At 40.4% G+C, this 16,508-nt stretch overlaps 1 protein-coding gene across 2 annotated transcripts in view; it reads left to right on the plus strand.

The window, feature by feature from the left end:
- The window catches only part of TTLL7 (tubulin tyrosine ligase like 7), a 950,867-nt gene that overhangs the window by 796,593 nt on the left and 137,766 nt on the right, over positions 1 to 16,508 (plus strand). The gene's annotated exons all lie outside the window — the stretch shown is intronic.

The raw sequence follows: 16,508 nt of genomic DNA on the forward strand, positions 1-16,508 counted from the left end.
ACTTTATCATTAAACAGGATTTATTATTACAATTCCATAGGTACTAAACATGACTGCTCTAATTCCTTCCAGTCAGGACTTACACTTAGTACATGCATTAAGGAATCCCCAGTGTTATCCCATGAAAGTGGTAGGTCCCACAGTAGTGAAAAACTAATTTGGGAGTTTTTCACTCCCAGGACAAGTTAAACTAAAAAATATATGTCCTGACTTTTACTTACACAGCACCCTGCCCCATGGGTTACCTAGAGCCTAGCTTAGAGGTATCTCATTTGTAATAAAATGGGAGTCAAGAGTTTTAAATGTCATGTCGACATGGGAGTAAAACTGCACATACAGGCTCTACAGTGGCAGGCCAGAGACATGCTTAAAGGACTACTTACATGGCCGGCACAAGCAGTGTGTGGTAGCGGATGTGAATAAAATATCGAGAAGCCGCAGTCCACTGGTCGGAGGAACAGGTTTATTCAGTACAGTTGGACAAAAACCCTAACCACCGGCGCTCTCAACTGACGCCTCTCACTCCTTCTCGATCAATCTCCCCGCACGCACAAACATTCCTTTATGGAATCTAGATAGATCCCATAACTAGCACAGCTAGGACACCACACCACCTCCCTCACTTCAACATAAAAAAACGTAATTTACATTTTTTTTTCCAATACAATTTTACCCTATGTTGCAAAAGTAACATAGACAGTAAGAGAAAAAAAAACATCTATTAAAGAGATGTACAAGATATGCATGTAATATTAACCCTTTATAAGACATAATCCTTCATATAAGAAGGCCTTTTCCAAACACGTTGAGGTCTGCATCCTGGCACAGAGTTGCTTCCTGAAAACTTACTACTTGGCATCCTCACTTCCAAGTCACTCTCACTGACTGGAATACATTTTGCCACTCTGTTCAAGTTCCACACTTTATGATTATCCACTTTTACCGCATTCCTAAATACTTTGATCACCCTGAAGGGTTGACTAAATTTACAAGAACCTAGTTTCTTAGGTGACTTTATCTTCACCCAGTCTCCCACTCTCACTATTGTCTCTTTAACTGCCTTTCTCTCATCAAACAACACCTTTCTACGCACCATCTTCTCCTTCTCTTTCCACTCTCCAGTATCATCAACCTGCTTGTCCACCAACAATCTTTTATCAGCAACCCATGAGGGCATAATGTGAGTATTAGGTCTCCTTCCTCTGAACAATTGAAACGGAGAAACTCCAGTGGAAGAATGTGGAGTAAAGTGATACTCTTTCACCTTTTTACTTATGGCAACTTCCCAATTACCACCTGAAGACACTGCCAACTGTATACTTTCCTTCAAGACCTTAATGAATCTTTCCACAACACCATTACTCTCAGGATGGTATAGAGCAGCCCTTTTATGTCTTATCCCCCTTTCTGGAAGACATTTCTCCATCTCACTTGAGGTAAATTGTACACCATTGTCTGATAAAATTGAAGCAGGAAAACCTTCCTTCTCAAACAAACCTTCCAAAAATCCAATGACCACTCTAGATTCCACTGAATTCACCATTTTTACTTCTGGCCAACGTGAATACATGTCAATGCATACTAACACATACCTGTCAAGAGAGTTAATTTTTATCGGTCGCAAGATGTCAAGTGCTATATCTGACCATGGACCACTAGCTTGCTCTCTTAAGACCATCAGTTGTGTCCTATACTTCAAGCTTCTATCACTCTGAGAGCACTCAACACACTTCCTAACTAATCTTTCAATCTCTATGTCCATGGCAGGCCACCAATATCCTTCCCTCACTCTTTCCTTAGTTTTGGCTATGCCCATATGACTAGCATGAGCATGCTTCATCAACATATGCCTCACACCAACAGGTGGAACCAACTTCGTGCTCCTCATGAGTAGTCCGTCCATCACTGATAATTCATTTCTGACTTGCCAAAATCCTTTCATACAATCCTCACACTTACTCTTCTCACACCAAGCTTTACCTACATTGTGAATATCCTTCATCAAAACCTCATCCTTCTTTAACTCATCCTTCCACTGTTCCTCAGAAACAATTCCTTCCAAAATTTCACAAACTTTAATTTCTTCTTCAGAGTCCTCACCATCCTTACCCAATTTGCTATCAACCTCCACCATCCTTGAAATGCAATCCACCAACACATTATCTACACCAGGGATATACATTACTTCGAAACTAAATTCCTGCAACTCCACAACCCATTTTCGTATCCTGTGTGACACTACATCAATTCCTTTCTTACCAAACACTTCTTTCAGTGGTTTGTGATCCGTCTTAACCAAAAACTGCCTTCCCCACAAAAACTTTCTCAATTTGGTACACTGACCAATACACGGCAAGCGCCTCCTTTTCTACCACTGAATAGTTATACTCTGCTCCTCTCAGTGCACGCGAGACGAACAAGTTTGTCCGTTCCACCCCATTCTTCTTGTGCATTAGGACTGCTCCCAATCCTTTGGAACTTGCATCAGTCACTACCCACGTTTCATCTCTACTATCGAAGCTGCCCAGATTTGGAGCAGAATTCAGACTCTGTTTCAAAAAACAAAATTCTTCCTCACATTTTTCTGTCCAAAGGAATTCCTTCCCCTTTCGCAACAGTTCTCTCATGGCTGTAGTTGTTTGAGCCATATTGGAAATAAACTTACTATAAAACTCAGTCATTCCCAGGAACTTCAACACTTCCTCCTTACTTTGTGGAGATCTCAGACTGTTAATAGTATTGACCAGGTCTTCTTTTGGCCGAATACCAGTGTTGCTTATTACATGACCCAAGTACTCAATTTCTCTTACATTAAGCTTACATTTTTCTGTCTTCAGGGTTAACCCCGCGTCACTCTGTCTCGATAACACCTCTTTCACCCCCACATCATGCTCCTTTCCACACGAATCCACAATCAACACATCATCCTGGTATACTCTTACACCTTCTAGACCACTGAGAACATGTTCCATAATTATTTGAAACACTGCAGCGGCAGAAATCAGCCCAAATGGCATTCTTGCATACTTGAATGTACGAAACGGTGTAACAAAAGCAATTAATTCTTGACAATCTGGATGTAACTTTATTTGATGATATGCGTAAATCTAGGGACGAGAAGTGCTGGGCACCATCTAGAAAACACAACAACTCAGATATATTAGGCAGGGGATAGTGATCCACCACTACCATTTTGTTCAACTCCCTCAAATCCACACATAATCTCACTCCCCCATTAGCCTTGCGGGCCATAACTACGGGAGACAACCATTCCGTAGCCTCCACCTCCTGTATAATTCCTTCACTTACTAACCTATCCAATTCCATCTTCATACTGTGTTGTACCGATAACAGTACCCCTTTAACTTTAGCTACCATCAGGCTGGCATTAGATTTCAGTTTTATTAGGTGTAAATAATTCTTAAGGCATCCCATTTTTTTGGGTAAATACCTCCGGAAACTCTTTCGTGCATTTCACACCACTTTCTAGTTTCTCCATAGATGCATTCTCCTCCTGCACATTAACAGAATCAACATACACCGACCTAACCATCCTCTTCTTAATGCACACAGGGAACTCAGCTTTTGGATCTAAGTATACGTTAAGATCACGCTGGTGTATCCAGATTATTAAAGAATTGCCCTTCATTGAAACATATATCTTTCCGGGTATAATCATGTCACCTAATTCAATAGTTCCCCAGAAATATCCGAACAGGCGTATTGGAACACCACCATAACCCTTAGGTTTAATGTCTGGCTTAAACATTTGAACTCGCCCCGCCAATTCATCTTCATGAACCGTTTTCAGGATCAAAGTTATCTTGGCACCCGAATCAAAGATCATTTTAACTACACTTCCGTTGACTTTGACTTGTTCTATCGGACCATTAGGAGAAAATCCTTTAACTTGAAAAATGTTGTACTTTTCATCCGGGTCCTTTTCACTTAAGTCTATTTCTTGTACTTCTTTGGAGTCTTTTACGGATCTGCAACATCTGGTGAAGTGTCCTTTCTTCCCACAGGATTTACACACAGCCTTCCAACCAGGACATCCTTTATTGGTTGCAAAGTGACCTTTGTTGCCACATCTAAAGCATTTTCCTTGCTGGAAAACACCAATGACTTTACTAGTCTCAGTGCTTTTGTTGGTAAATTTAGACTTTTGTATGGTATGAACAAAATCTAATTTTCTATTTTCAGAATTATTAGAGACCAGTGGCATTTCCTTCTTTAAAACTTCAGTACATGCTTTAGAATGTTCAAAATTATTTGCAGTAATCAACACATCTTGTAGAGATGGATTGTCTTTATGCCACATGCCTTCCCAGGCCTTTTTATAACTGCTACCCAGCATCAACTGATCTCTCAGTCTTTCTTCTAAAGATGCTCCAAAATTACATTTTGAAGCCAATTTACGCAATTCAGTGATATACTGTTCAATTGTTTCCCCTGAACGTTGAGTATATCGCCCAAAATGAAATCTTTCAAGAACTGTGCTAACTTTTGGCAGATAGTGTAAATCCAATTTCTTGATACAAATTTGAAATTTGTTCAGGTTTGTGGCTTCTTGGTCCTGAAGATCTGGAAGATGTTCAAAACTTTCCTGACCCTCTGACCCTAAACAGTGCATTAGAAGAGAGGTTTTCCTTTCGGCTCTTAATGACGTTCCACACACTCTTGCATAATGCGAGAACACCTTCTTCCACTTCACCCATGGAACTGGTGGTTCATCTGGAGAGGATAAGAAAAATGCTGGTGCAGGTACATTCTGCATTTCCAAATAGAAGGTAAGACTGGAAAAAAAAAATAAGGAGAAAAAGAAACGAAATGTATAAATATAGTGAAATAAAACAGAACAAAGAATGAATATTCTTCTCTTCTATCTCTTTCCTTTGACTAATAGTCTTTTCCAGTTTAATTAATATACATGGCTAGAGTGTTCCACTTGTATTTGTATATCAGTGTACTGCAGTGTACTGCACACTGATAGGGAAAATGCTGTCTCACACAAAAATTAAATGGCAGCCAAACTGTTCTTCTTATTCTGTAGGTCAGGGTGCTACACGCTGACATAGGAAATAAAGTCCCTTGTTGATTTCTTCTTTCTGCCTGGAATAGGAAGGCAGGATCTTTTGCGTCAACAGGGAAATAAAGTCCTTCGTGGATGGCATGAGAAGGAAATTCGAGAGCGCTTGCAAGCCTCGAGGAATGTCTGTCGCGAGGCTTCTTCGTGCCATTTCTTGCGCTTGAGAGCAAGCGCGAGGCTGAAAGCGGCCATTACAGGTAATTCAAATATCCGCTTAGTAAAAACAAACTGTTTGCACTATAGCGTTGCAGCGAGTTAAATTACTTCGCTAATAGTGGAGAGAACGTAGAAAGACGTCAAATGATGTGTCACTCACAGTCTTAAAGCAGGGATCCATGCATTCCCCACTGATGTTTTCCTGGTGTTAGGGTCCTGCCAGGTTCGTAAGACACTCTTCGCCAAGTGTGGTAGCGGATGTGAATAAAATATCGAGAAGCAGCAGTCCACTGGTAGGAAGAACAGGTTTATTCAGTACAGTTGGACAAAAACCCTAACCACCAGCGCACTCAACTGACGCCTCTCACTCCTTCTCAATCGGTCACCCGCACGCACAAACATTTCTTCATGGAATCTAGACAGATTCCATAACAAGCAAAGGTAGGACACCACACAGTGCTGCAGACCCAATAGTAGCATTTAATGTACAGGACCTGTGCACACATGGTGCACTTTACTGGAGACTTATATGTAAATTAAATATGCGAATTGTGGATAAGCCAACATTGCCATGTTTTAGGGAAAGAGTGTATGCAGTTTATCACTGATTAACAGTGGTAAGGCGCCCAGAGTCCTAAAGTCAACAAAAACAAATCCAGCAAGAAGAAGGGGGGGGGGTGCAAAAACTTGGGGATGACCCTGCAGAAAGGGCCATTTTTAATAAGTTTGATTACAGCCCCTTTCCAACTTTCAGGAAAAATATAGTTTAAGTAACCCAACCAAAAAGTGGGATTTTTTAGCTCACCAGACAATATTTGATTTGATAGTTATTTGAAAGAAAGTCCCAAAGCTGGTATTCCACAACAGTATCATATGGAGCACAGACTCCTCTTTACCAGTTAAAAGTCTGTATTTTGAGTCTTCATTGGCAGAGTATGTAAACCTTCAAAAACAACATCATAACATTACAATTATTGTTAAAAATATGTCCCTTTCTGCCATGTAAGATCTAAATTGTACATGTATCTACAGCACAGTTAAAACGCGAGCGGGGCAAAAAGTAAAATTGCGAATTTAGATAGTCTCATTAGATTATCTGATTTTCACTAGGTATAGAATATACCTCTGAACAAATTTTTAATGTCAGCTTCTACACATCCATGCCCCTCCCATACACATAGGCTTGCCCCACCCATCCTCAAGATGGTTTGAAAGAGCTGATATAGAGAAGATAATACCTGCTACTAAGTTCTTCCACAACTAAGTATTCATGAGGTCTGATTTGAAGATATTCCAAATTTCCAAGGATGGCACCTGCTGTGAAACAGAAATGAAAACAAAACATTGGCCCCAGCTCACATTTCTTGAGGTCTTTACCCTAGGATATCTCCAACATCATAGTAACCTAAACATTCCATTCTTTGAGTCATAAAGGCTGCTGATTAGAGGTAACAAAGATCCCAGAAGAACCAGTATATGTACTGATGTTTGAAAAGGGTTGTTCTACCTCACCATTCAGGTTGTGCTCAGCAAGCACAGACAATATATGTGAGTCTTCCTGGGCTGGTTGTATGTTCACGTCTGCATTTCAGAGTTATTATCCAGGGTCACCAGGGTTTGTCAAGGGCATAGGTTTCATTAGTGCAATGGGTTCAGTGGCTCTGGGGCACAGAGCTGTTAGGAGCTCTCTGCCCCCAATTAGGGTTGCTTTCTAAATACTCAGGCAGAAACTCATAATTCTGACCAAAATGGGATTACAAAAGAACTCTGAGTGAGCTCATTATTTGGCTGAGATGTGCAATTACAACATCAGGCACACTCTTGGTAATATAATCACCTTTAGAGTGGCAGGGAGTATTTTGCATAGCCATAATCTCTTTCGAAGTCTGCGCTCATAAAGTTACCAAAGAAAGATCGAGACTGCTGCATACAGATGGTGTATTCCTCTTTCAAGTTACTATTGCCTTGAATCCAAGCAAAGATGAAAGAGGAAATTTAAATATTTAAAGATAAAGGTTTACTTCCGGTGAGAACACCCTATTGGACGTTTGGCATTTTCCATACTCTGACTTTGGATAGCTGTCAAGAGCAGAAAATGGCACAAGAGGAACAGAGCCGTTTTGTGAATACTTTCAGTAAGGTTCTGGTAGATGTGCTTCAATATCAGCCACCTATAGTGTGTCTGTGAATTTTTGTTATTTCTGCATGTCCATACAGTTTTGAAAAAACATTTGTCTTCACAGTTGTAGCTTAACAATTGACAATATTGAGTTAAACAGTTAACATTACATTATTCTCCATATATTTTGTTCCATTGCGTTAGATACTAAGAAGTATCAAAGTAAATAGGAGTAACCATGATAAAATCACTTTTTCGATTAATCTACACAAAGTTTGTCCTCAGTATGAGAGACAGTTCCATTCTTAGACCATACTGAGAAAGAAAATGTCTCAAAGGAGGAAAAGGAAGAAGGAATGTGTACTTTGAAAGCAGTAGGCTGGGAATGGTTTTAATTGTATTTTTAAATGTAGTTTATTATAGAGTTCTTGGTAATTTATATTTCCGATCCAACCAAATAGTATGATATAAACATATTGAGATTATCAGTGTCATTATCACAGATCAATTAAGGGACTGTTATCCTCTTCATTTGCCTGCAATGTCAAGGACTTTAATGAAGCAGCAACGCCCCTTCATGAAGCCTTGTCATGTTGGGGTCCCCTCATGCTCCTGACACAGGGATTCTTTCATGCAGCTATTTTTTTTAATTGTCTCTAGGTCACTTAACCTAGGGACAACATGAGGGAATTTAATCCTTTCCGATTGATCCAGGGCACCGAAAGGTTTAATTACTCCATTCTGTGATAAAGTCAAGGGCCCTAGCCATCCACATGGGCAAAACTTGATCTAAACTTAGATCTGTACTACTTCCATGCATTTATGAATTTTCCATTTTCATCCCTTTAGTCCCCACACAATGTTGTCTCTTATTTTTTTATTATTTGATGATTTTTAATGTTTATACTGGCAGGTTCAGTTATCAAATGCCTATTTTTTTTTTATTTATATCGCTAAAGTGGCCAGGCATCAAAGGATATAGGGCCAGATGTAGCAAAGGTTTTTACCCATTCTGTGTCTATGGGAAAAAGTGTTCGTACATATGGCCCATAGTGCGACATTTGTTTTAGAATCACAATTGCTCCTATCAGGTGGCTTCTTATCCTTTCTTTGTACGAATGTGATTTGTTTTTTTAGGGTAATCAATTGCTAAACCAGATATTTGTCTCACTTAAACGCAAAGAGATGGCATGCTTGGATAGTAATCAACTCATATAAAAGCCTGAGACTGCAGGAGGACATCAGCTCATTTTTCCCGTCCTTAAAATATCAGTTTGTGCTTTATCGCTTTGGGCATATGGATACCAAAGATTTAATCCCAACTTGGAAGACCCAAAAGTCAAATCATTGCTTTCATTTATGTGGATACAAACTAGATTCAATAGTACATATCCTTTGTTTGTGTCCGGTGATAATGAGTCAAAGAAGAAAGTTACTAAAACCAACATTTCTGAAACTTCATATCCGCACCTGCAAGCAAGCCTTAACCACTTGGTTGAGTGGAGCCTCTATCCCCATAGTTTATCATGGAAGAAAGTTTTTAAAATTAGCATTAAAGGAACTCCGCAATATTGGGCCAGAGAATGGTGGTGTGTCGCATGCACCCTAAAAATTAAGGAACGAGTAAGGCCGGCATGATTTATAAAAACTCCTTGCACAATAAGCACAGAGTTTACAATTGAAAACAAGAAAGCAAAAGCAGCACCAAGTGTTCCCAGGAATGAAAGCTTAAACCCTGGAAGCAAATAAGCTTTGTGGCTTTGGGGTAGAGCACGGACAAGGATATCAAGCACTTTAACACTAAACTGGTTAGCAGGTAAATTAAGAACTGAGAAGTACTGCACATTTCAACGGGTCACCCCTAGTCCCAAAGTTAAAATTACTCATTAATGAGCCTCTGATGCACACGAACAATAACACATTCCTTTTACTCTTGAAACTGTTAAATCTGCTTATTTGCACTTCATGAGGAGATGCCCATAAGGAATAAAATAAGATACGGCCCTTACAAGGTCATAAACGGGCCCACATGGCCCAAATCTTTTAATATCTGTTATTCCACCTATAAACATAATTATCTTATTTTATGTGTATTTTTATTATTTTTATTTGACGATCATTTGCCAATATTGTATGAATTTCCATTGACTTTAGCGTTTCAATTTTTTTTAATTAATTATATAAAACAAAATAAACGTGAAACTTGAATGTGATTTGCGCTTCCATTTGCCCCAGCATGATTTTTGCATTGCACTGTGACCAGCCTCTCCCTTCGGAGTGAGAGGGATGTTTGAAACCCTCGCACGGCAAACCGACATTTCATAAAAACAGCAAACTGCCCATCTCATTTATAGAAAGAGGATGGGAATCATTAGTGCTGGGACAGTTTTGATGGCGGGAGGTGCTTTCCAGCAGCATCAGCTTGCTAAGGTCTTCAGTTTGTGAAAAATCCCTATTCTACTTAAAGAGCAAGTGTACGAAAGGAACGAATCCCAGGTAGCGCACGAGGAAGCTGGGAAGTGAGTGAGGTCCATTAGTGCATTTCAGAGCACATGTTCATAAATATATGGCTAACGCATGGAGCGGTAAGCCACTGTTTTTTGCAGATAATACATACTCCCTAGAAACTGCCTCTTTGTGCAGCTAAAGTACACCAGTGGAATGACAATTCTGTTTTTTCTAGAAAAAGCCGGGTTTAAAATTATGCAGTAGTCTTTCTAAAGACAGCCCTGGGGACCAAAGGTGTCTCAACACAAAGTGACACTGTTTATTAAGCTTCTACCACTGGGTGGACAAATTCGAAAACCTTTTCTTTTTCTCTAGTAGCCTCTAATACTAAAAAAGTGTGGCTAAAATTATGACCACTCGCTGTTGCCACCAGGGTTGTGCAAAAAGATCGGCATATTCACGTTCATGGAGGTGTAATAATTGTTTTTATTGTTCAACCTCTCGCTCATGTACACATAAAAACACAAACAATGGAAAACACACTGTATCTCATCGTGACATTGAGAAAAGACTTATCACTTCGCAAAGTTCCAACGGTGCCTCAGATTAATTAGTTCTTTGTAGCTCCAAAAACAAGTGCATTGCCAAAATAAAAAATATAAATTGTTTCATATCAGAAATAATCTCATTTTGAATCACCGGGCCACAGCAGAAGTACTGCCCATCATAAATGTAATTCCAGAAAAAGTAGTTGTCATCAACCATAGTGTGGAAAATAAACTAGTGTGTCAAACACTGCACTCAGAACCACGCTAAGCCCAGTAGGTTAATGTCATGTACAAGGCCGGCTGCAAAATCTTTGGCCCATATTTAACAGAAAATGACATAGCGCGATGCTACGCCAAAATTGGCAGCGCCGTGCTTCGTCATTTTCACAATGCGTGGATGCTCCATATTTAATTGAATACGGCGCACCCCTGTGTTGTCCCCTGAGCTGGTGCTAAATTTGCAGCCAAGTGGCAACACAGCCACCCTTGCACCATGGTTTAAGGATGGCTGCATTGAGGGGGAGATTGTTTTTGTGCAGGAAGGGACACCTTCCTACTCATAAACAATTTTAATTGGCAATTTGCACTTTCTATTTGTGCTGTAGATTGCAGCACACATAGAAAGAGCGAAAAACGAGGAGAAATAAAAGTAATTCTTCTCGTTGCTCCCTGCTAATGCCACCCCTGAGGTGGTGTTAGAATTTGGCACTGCCTCAGGTTTACGAAAACTCATAAATCTGGGGCAGCATCAAAATGCAATGGGTGTTGCAGTGGCACGCCCACAGCAACACCCATTGCACGCCCCTTCCACGCAAAGTGCTGCGTGTGAAGGGGCCATATTTACAACGTGACAAAAAGTGGCTTAACGCCACCTTGTAAATACGGTGCAGGGCATAGCGCCACCGGAGCGTCACAAAAAGTAATGCCCCGGAGGCACAATGGGCTCTTAAATATGCCCCTCTGTATCTTTGTCTGGTCCCGCCAATGACCTTGTCACACATCTCTCCATTCCCTTAATCTCCAGTGTATTTCATTTCCTTTATAACGCTATTCATACCAATATAGGGTGTCAGAGAACTTTTAATCACACGCAATTATACAGAGACAATGAATTGTGTGTGTGTAAATCGACTTGTAGGAATTGTTGCATAAAACAATGAGGACTACAAGGTGTAGGAGCGACATGTCATCCACACTGGTAAGCAATATATTTTAAGAGTGTTCGGTCAGGATGAGAACAAGCTCAAGTGTTAAAATGTAACAGAATGTTTGGGATTTCATCTCATTCTGAAACACGGGGTCACAGCAGAGGTACTGTCCATCAGAAAAAGTAATTGCAATAATGAATAGTGTGATAAAAAAAACTTTAGAGTGCTAAACACTGCCCTCAGAACTACTCTATGCCTAGTACGTCACGTAGAGCTGATCTAAAATGGAATAACAACCTTCAGTACTATCTTTTGGAACTGTGCTTCTTACAATATTGTGCCAGGAACAGAAGCCATGTTCAAAAGAGGACGAGCTCTGTGGCCTGTGTCATCTCATGCGTTTTCCCTATAATTGCCAGGTCACGTCCTTTCGGCAGGTCACACCATTTCTATTTTTTCTTGGTAGAAATCATTTTAGTCAAAAGGGTGTAAATAAAATAAAAAAAATGCAACTCACAGAATAAATGTATGTGTTAAACAAAAACACATCATGGAAAGATAGGTCCTACCCACAAGATGTAATCTGGCAACCAAATCTTCAAAACTGATATGCGCAGTTCGATTGCTGGGCAGGAAGTTTGCAGCGTGGAGCTCATATTGAACAACATCCATCACTAATTTTTGCAACTTCACCCTAACCATGATTAGCAGCTACAAATGTCAGAATAACCTTGTAACCTGGTGCTGACCCCTATGGCAGAAAGGTAAGCTGAACCTATCCTGTCGCTTATCAACCCACTAAGCCTTACTATCTCCTGAATCAGCTCTGATACAACTAGTAAATCAGTGGGTTAGGGTAACTTTGTACCATCTAATATTTATTTAATGATTTGTAAAAAATAAAATTGAAACTAGTGGTCACATAATATTTGTTATGAGATTTAGCTACTTAGTAAATACTATAAACTAAATAAGATGTGTTCTTATTTCCTTTCACATCTTTCTGTCACACCTAAAAGCAAGCACACTTTGGTGGGTGCTTAGAACAAAGGACTCGGGCCACCTTAGCATAGCTTTGAATGACCAAGAGCTGATACTTGAAAACAATTGATCGTCACTTAAAGGCACATTGGTTCAGTGGTTAATGCACTTGTGGGATAAATAACATTGATTTCAAGAATAATTTGACTCTTTGTAACTACGTTTAACATTGCATATCACAAAGCTGAATAACACGCTGTATAAGGAGTTAGCACCCAGTAGTTGTAATAATGCTCTGCTGGGTTGTGCCTCACATTCAGCATGTTTTTCTGGTAACAATAAGGCCTACGAGCAGTAACAGTTGATCCATACTTTATTCCCTCTGTACATTAACCATCAGCATGTTGCTGCCTATTATGGAGCCAGGATTCTTTCTGCTGTTCTGCGTTTTTAGTCCTATAAGTGACACTGTAAAACGGCATCAAACAAACTGTTTACACAAAACTAATAATGCATGTAAAATGTAATATACAGGGATATGAGGCTTTCAGGTGCCAATACTGAAGAAAGATGGTAACCAGCACTATGTCACAGGTTTGTTTGGTTCCCACTAAAATGATACTTTCCAAAAAACTACATTTTTTCCCACACACTTTTTGTCTGGTAAAACCTGGCAAAATTTGCACCCTGAAATATTGAAATGTTGTGAGATTTGTAGCTCGGTGCATCTGAAAAATGTGGTCCTGACATGTTACCCGAGATACAGAACTCAAAATGGGTAGGTAATACCACACATGTAAACACCACTCTAACAGCCGTGTTTACTAGTACATTATTACTTCCCAACATACTGTGGGTCTGATAAAGACACTCAGTGATTGCCTTTTTTAGGTCGAGACTAGACAGCGCTCATGCGCTGTCTGCAAGACCTGTTGGAATGAGTATAGGACTTCGCTCCCGCCTGCCACTACCTGCCGCTTACTATAGGTTGAAGGCAGTGTTGCTGTTAATTTGCTGCCTTCTAACTGGTTTGGCAGCCGATACTTCACTTCCTGTACAGTTTAATTACGTCTAGAATGTTTTTCTGTTATTTGGACGGATTATTTGTTTTTGTTTCCTGCCTTTCATGTTTGTCAGTAAGCACTCGTGTTCTCGCTCGCGGTTCCTTTTCTGCATTTGCCCTTCACTTGGTTCTTACTTTACATAATCAGTAAATACAAGTAGGTGTGTCGTGCATGTGTTTTGTAAATTTTTTGTGGCTTTATATAGCATGAAATTGACCCAGGAATGAATCCTCAACAGTGGCTCTCCCCGCATAGCAGGAGAGCTGGTACTGCAATCTTCACTGCACTCGAAGAAACTCACACCATAATGCTTTGTAGGCATTCCTTTTACAGCACATTTTTTGCCATAACTCAGCCTATGGTGGTCCTAGGGCAATGGGACCACCACCAAAACATTCACAATGATGTGCTCCTTCTGACAAAGGCCATCTTGTGGGTTACACTAGGTTAGAGGGGGGGACAAAAATCATAACATTTTCCACCATTCAATGCATATTTAAACTTCTCTCTGGGAGCTGATCTTTTGTTTTTTACATCTGAGAGGAGCTTGTGTTATAAGGGCCTTGTTTGTAAGCATTTTGAAGTTTGTAGCTTGTTTTTAGCATTTGCCTTTCACTTGGTCCTTACCTTACATAATTAGTAAGTACAAGTAGTTGTGTTGTGTGTGTATTTTGTACATTCGTTTTTGTGGTGTTAGACTTTCTATAGCAAGAAATTGACCCAGGATCCGAATCAGCGGCTCTCCCTGCACAGCGGGAGAGCTGAGACTACAATGTTCACTACACTCAGTGAAACTTACCCCATATTGCTTTGCATGCATTCCTTTTACAAAACATATTTGGCCATAACTCAGACTGTGGTGGTCCTAGGGCAATGGGGCCACCATCAAAACATTCCAAATGATGCACTCTTAATGTCCAGGCCATCTTGTGGGCCACACTAGTTTAGAGGGGCCCAAAAATCATAACCTCTTCCACGATTCAATGGATATTTGAACTTCTCTCTGATACCTGGAGCTTTTGTTTTTACAGCTGAGAGGAGTTTGCATTAAAAGGGCCTTGTTTGTAATAATATTCTGACAACCTTGCTCAGCCTGCAAATGTACAATGGACTATGCTCTCCATGGGCTGAAGGATGATAATTGTCCCAAGGCACTTCTAACTCAGTAGGCTCCACAGGGATATCCAGCCAAGACCTGTTGTATTGCACCTTCTTCTAATGCACAAACACAGTTTGTTTCTGATAAAGTTTAATATATGCACAAACACAGTTTATTTCTGATAAAGGTTTAATATGTGTCATGGCTAAATATTTCAGCCATTTCACTGGGAACCTTGTACTTCTCCAGCCATTTCTGGGTTTGGGGGACATTCTGAGCTTCTGACGTCAGAAGAAGTTCTGGCAGCGTTCTGTAACACTACACTCTGAGTGCTTTTGGCTTCACAGGGACATCTAGCCACGTCCAGTTGTACTGCACCTCCTGCTGTTGACTCTACAGGGCCATCTAGCTATGATCAATGGTACTGCACCTTCTGTTGTTGCCTCTATAGGGACATCTAGTAACAGCCTGCGGCACTGCACCCTTGTGTAATTGACTCCACAGATAACTTGTATTTATAAGGCCTGCTAGGCCTGAAAATGTGTAATACACTATGCTCTAAAAGGGCTGATTATATGGTTACACTACGATGTTATTTATCAGTCTTTCTTATGTGATTATGCCCTTTAAGGGCTGAATATGTGGTTACATGACCATGTTTCTTCCAAATGCTATTTTTACTGTGGTGGTCTATTGGGGCTGTTCAGACCATTATAGTCTAATGCCAAGTGTATGAAAGAATGCACAAACATTTCTGATAAAGGTTTAATGTGCTGCATGGCTAAATATTTATAAGGTCCCAAATACGAGGTTGTCATTATCATTTACCTCACAACCACTCTAACTCTTGCTAATGCAAGACCTATTACTTTGCAAATGCTTGTTTCTTTTTACAGGTGGGGGTTGTGCCATGCCCCCGCTGCCCTTTCCTCCCCACTGTGACCACAAGCTTTTCACCACCTACAACTGCAGCGCTGTTTAATTAAGCGCTGCAGTGCAGGCGGCAAAATGTTTTTCGGTATAATAAACAGCTTGTATACCGATAATCAGCCCCAGTATGAAGCATTGCTGCAGATTTATTTTTAAATACTAGAAATGTTTTTGTTTACATGTGTTTTATAAAACATTGGCATACTGTATCCTAACATTCTCCTGCTTCCCAGCAACAGTGTTAGAAAGGTCAAGAAGCCAAGCACTGTGCAGTCAGAGAAAGGAAACTCAAAGAGAGTAATAGAATTATCAGCAGTGGGCCAGAAGCTGCTGTCAGTTATTTAATTGTGTGTCACTGAAAAAGCATGAATTGTAGCAAGACAAGCCTGCAAAGGCCTCTATGGAGCAAACTTTCAATGTGATCTACTTTAAGGTTATCTGTGGGGATTGCAGAGCCTCCTGCACTCCCACTTCCAGCCAGCATCCCTGATGGGAATCAGATTTGACCCCTTGAGACCTGTTGTGGTTGCAGGGATCTTAGGGATTGAGGCCCACAAGAGGCAGCAGAACTCCTTCACAGAATTTGAAGGTGCAGTATGCCAGGACTGTAACCAATGCCATTAATGGGAAAATGGATCACAATGCAATAAGTGGCACACTGATTGTGAGCTTGAGGAGAGCATGCAGCAGTCCATGGAGCTGCTGTATGCTCATCCAGATGTCCCTAGTCTTCACAAGCAGAGCATAATCTATCAAAATTTGACAGGTTGCACTTTGTCAGGGTGATCTTCTCCCTTGGTACTTGCTAACCACTTAATGCTTTGCGACTGCAATAACAGGTGGATGGCATGTGTACATGCCTTCATTTCCTTCATTTTCACAATGTGGGAGGACACCATTTACTCTTTGCGTCCCATTTACTCTTG

The sequence above is a fragment of the Pleurodeles waltl genome, chromosome 4_2 (genome assembly GCF_031143425.1).
Source record: "Pleurodeles waltl isolate 20211129_DDA chromosome 4_2, aPleWal1.hap1.20221129, whole genome shotgun sequence".
Classification (NCBI taxonomy): Eukaryota; Metazoa; Chordata; class Amphibia; order Caudata; family Salamandridae; genus Pleurodeles; species Pleurodeles waltl.